This window comes from Lolium rigidum, chromosome 7, assembly GCF_022539505.1.
Source record: "Lolium rigidum isolate FL_2022 chromosome 7, APGP_CSIRO_Lrig_0.1, whole genome shotgun sequence".
In the NCBI taxonomy this organism is placed as follows: domain Eukaryota; kingdom Viridiplantae; phylum Streptophyta; class Magnoliopsida; order Poales; family Poaceae; genus Lolium; species Lolium rigidum.
Window position 1 is genome coordinate 150,290,794 of NC_061514.1, and position 4,788 is coordinate 150,295,581.

Genomic DNA, 4,788 nt, shown 5'->3' on the forward strand with positions numbered 1-4,788 from the left:
GGTACCAGGCTACCAGCGGCCCCTGCCATTCCTGTTCACCAACAAGGAAAAGTGAGAATCGGAGCCCAACATGAACGCTAGCTCCACAACGGAGGATCCCCACCTACCATCCTCCACTCAAATCCGCCTCGCTGCGGGCGCTGATGCCGAAAGAATCGACACCCTTGCACTTTCCTGCAAACACACACCGACGTTCGTCAGATTAGAAGGGGAGCGAAAAGGAAAGGTAAATCAACTTAGAATAATGAAGAGGCAAATTATACATGAGACGGATCCACCGTCCAGGCCCCCTCCTCGCCCTCGTCCCGTGGCGCCTGACCATGGCGGCGATGTCCTCAACGGCCTCGAGAAACTCCTTGCCTGCACCGGCGAGAGCATCTCCTTCACGGCGGCCTCCATGGCGCAGCACCGCAGCTTGTCGGCCTGCCACACGCCATCTTGCACACGTCCTCGGCGACCGTTTCAGTGAACCGCTCCTTTGTCTTCTCGCACGCCAGCTTCACGGCGTATGTGGCCTGGTACTCGGCTACCTAGCCGTCGAGCGCGGCCTCGCATGCCTTGTGGCATTGCGCCGCGGGTGTGGGACGGGAGGGAGGTGAACTCGCCGGGAGTACGGTCCGGAGGATGCAGGACGGATGGAGGTCGCCGCCGAGCCAGGAGAGCGCGGCCACAGCGAGCGGCGGGTTGTCCGCCTCGCGCGTCGCGGGCGTGGGGCGGGAGAGAGGAGAAAAGCGCCAGGAGGACGGGCGGAGGTTGTTGCCGAGCCAGGAGAGTGCGGTGTTCGAGAGGGCGGGGATGGCGCGCGGGCGGCCAGGCCAGCCGGCGGCGAGATGTGAATAGCAAGCACTGAGGTTAGGGAGGGTTCCGGTAGCGTGAGATAACAGCCCTCGAGGGGGAGAGAAGAAAGAGGGGAAAGGAAAAGAGATGGTTGGGGAAGAGAGCCGACAGAGGACATGGACACACCGCTTTGACTGGACACAAAATCCTAAACCGCGTCGCAGCTAAAGACACACACCAATGCACCCACGAACCCACCAACAGAGAATCGGCAAGTAAAAGAAAGCATCCATGTATCAGGCATATGTGAACTTTGAGCCTCACAAAAATTTGTAGACGGTAACAAAGATGTACACAGAGAATACCCTTCAGAAATCAAAACATCAAAACACATACGTGTCAGCTTGATGTTAATCAAAAAAGAAACTCAAAATTATGAGAAAAATGAAGTGTGTTACACTTTAATATAGTAGTTATTAGAGTGCACGTAAAGATTAGACCACTTTGAGCACTTTTAAGCCATCATATCCAGCCACTTTGGTCGCAGCATCAACACTCGGAGCAAGTAATTTACTGTTCCGCTTTTGTTCGGCGTACGCATTGTCCTTTTCGGACAACTCGAGGCTCGAGCCGCGTGACACGAGGTGTGTTCCTGCTGCTGCAGTGTGGAAAAAAGAAAAGGAGAACCGTGTTAAAGTTGGAGCTGCCAGTCCAGTCCACCGTGAGAGGCAACGTATCACTGGCCTTGCTTTCCCATTTTTACACTGCACTGTGAGGCGGGACGCATCAAAGCGACATGAGCACGAGATCAACGTACACATCGAATGGATCGATGCCCGTCTTTGTTGGACCTACCAGAGTACTACCACCGCCACTGCTTGACTGACTATCTACATGTACCCTTCGTCACAACGGACACTGTGCTCTCTCCCTAGTCTCTGGCCACTCTTATCTCTGCGTCGTTGTTCGTGCTGCCTGAGTAACGTATGTTAGCAATAATCTTGCCTAAGGGCATCTCCAGCGGCGCGACGCAAACGGACGCTGAGCGATCGTTTGTGTCCGCCGTGACCGAAAATGCGTCGTGCATCACCTCCAGCGGCGCGACGCAAACTGACCGGTCCGTCCGCAGAGATGCAAACCTGGCCCAAATATGCGCCAGGTTTGCGTCTCGGCGGACGCTGCGCGGACGCGCAAAGTGTCCGCTCGGTCCTCGCACGGGCCCGCCTGGCAGCGGCACAACTGCTTCGTCTTCCGCAGCACTACTTTCGGGCGGCGCGCTGCAGCCTTCGCAGGGCCGCGTTAATGGCGTGCCTCGGCTTTCGCGAGCGTGCGCAGCTAGTAGACGTTGCACTGGCAGGCCATTGAAGGCGATATGGCGTCGGAGCCTCTTAAATAGACGCTGCCGGCGTCCATTTCGACGACCAAATCATTGCCAAATCCAACAGTATCCACCCCAACGACGCCATATCACTGGCCTTGCTTTTCTATTTTTACACTGCACTGTGAGGCGTGACGCATCAAAGCGACATGAGCACGAGATCAACGTACACATCGAATGGATCGATGCCCGTCTTTGTTGGACCTTTCGCCTTTTACCAGAGTACTACCACCGCCACTGCTTGACCGACTATCTACATGTACCCTTCGTCACAACGGACACTGTGCTCTCTCCCTAGTCTCTGGCCACTCTTATCTCTGCGTCGTTGTTCGTGCTGCCTGAGTAACGTATGTTAGCAATAATCTTGCCTAAGGGCATCTCCAGCGGCGCGACGCAAACGGACGCTGAGCGATCGTTTGTGTCCGCCGTGACCGAAAATGCGTCGTGCATCACCTCCAGCGGCGCGACGCAAACTGACCGGTCCGTCCGCAGAGATGCAAACCTGGCCCAAATATGCGCCAGGTTTGCGTCTCAGGCGGACAGCTGCGCGGACGCGCAAAGTGTCCGCTCGGTCCTCGCACGGGCCCGCCTGGCGGCGGCTACAACCGCTTCGTCTTCCGCAGCACTACTTTCGGGCGGCGCGCTGCAGCCGCCGCGGGGCCGCGTTAATGGCGTGCCTCGGCTTTCGCGAGCGTGCGCAGCTAGTAGACGTTGCACTGGCAGGCCATTGAAGGCGATATGGCGTCGGAGCCTCTTAAATAGACGCTGCCGGCGTCCATTTCGACGACCAAATCATTGCCAAATCCAACAGTATCCACCCCAACGACGCCATATCACTGGCCTTGCTTTTCTATTTTTACACTGCACTTGTGAGGCGTGACGCATCAAAGCGACATGAGCACGAGATCAACGTACACATCGAATGGATCGATGCCCGTCTTTGTTGGACCTTTCGCCTTTTACCAGAGTACTACCACCGCCACTGCTTGACCGACTATCTACATGTACCCTTCGTCACAACGGACACTGTGCTCTCTCCCTAGTCTCTGGCCACTCTTATCTCTGCGTCGTTGTTCGTGCTGCCTGAGTAACGTATGTTAGCAATAATCTTGCCTAATCGTGTAAAAGGTCAGAGTTGGTTTAATTAGTCGAAAAAAAGTATCAAAGTGTCCTTGTGAAATTTGTACTTTCCTAGCTAGGAGTAGCAGGACGCGTGCATGTTTTCCTGCCGTAATATTGTAATAGTTTATGTGACCTAGTATGATTGGACTATTACTTGGCAGTGCATGTACGATTGGCAAAGTTAGAGCATCTCCAGTCGCGTCCCCCAAAGCGTCCCCCAAACCGCGCCGGATTGAGCGTTTGGGGGACGTGTTTTGTTCGTGTCGCGTTTGGGGGACGTCGCTCCCCAGCCGCGTCCCCCAAACGCCGCCCCCAAATATTTAAAATAATTTTTTTAACACATAAACCATTTATATCAAATGTAGCATATGAAAAAAATGTTTTCGAGGATTGTTTTCAAATTAAATTACAATAAACAATAAAACAAGTAATCAAATATAATAAAAAGGGCTAGATGATACATCAAGGTGCCACGTTATTTCCTTTGATCCTCCACAAATGCTCAACGAGATCAGCTTGAAGTTGCTCATGCACATTGCTGTCACGGATCTCTGCGTGCATGGCGAGAAAATCAGCAAAATCTGCAGGCAACTCATGATCAACCTCTGCGAGAGGGCCTTGACACTCATAGGGACCAACATGTGACCTAACATGATTCTTGCGGTCATCCTCGATGATCATGTTGTGCATGATCACACAAGCCTGCATCACCTCCCACATTTGGTCGTGAGACCAGCTTAGAGCAGAGTACGGACAATGGCAAATTGTGCTTGAAGCACACCAAATGCCCGCTCGACATCCTTCACTGCAAGCCTCCTGTCGTGTAGCAAAGTGAGAATTCTTCAGACCTGATGGATTCGAGATTGTTTTGACAAAAGTGGCCCATTTTGGATATATACCATCGGCTAGATAATAGCCTTTGGTATATTGGTGGCCATTGATCTCATAGTTGCATGGTGGAGCATGCCCTTCCACTAGTCTGTCTGAACACGGAGACCGGCTGCAACACGTTGATGTCATTGTGTGATCCCGCCATGCCAAAGAAAGAATGCCAAATCCACGGGTCATAATGCGCCACGGCTTCAAGCACCACACTGCAATATCCATGACGCCCTTTGTATATATCTTGCCAAGCAAACGGGCAGTTCTTCCATGCCCAGTGCATGCAATCGATGCTTCCAAGCAATCGATGATCAGCAAATGCTCCCGCAGGTCGTCGTCGAACGCTTGCTCGTCCTCCAGCAGCAGGGCAACCATCTCATCGTCGCTGTCCATGGCTAAAGCAAAATCAATGGTTAAAATTGCGCCGAGGCGAGACGACGCAACAAACGACGACCAATCGCGCCTACACGGCAAGTCGTCGAGCACCTTCGTGCGCGGAGGTGGGGCGGATTTGACGGCGCGTTGCGGGAGGCGCCGGCGACGCGGCGGCGGCACGACCGGCGGGAGCCCCGGCCGCGACAACGGTGCCGACTCGCAGCACGGATCGGACGCCCAAACGGCCGGGAAAT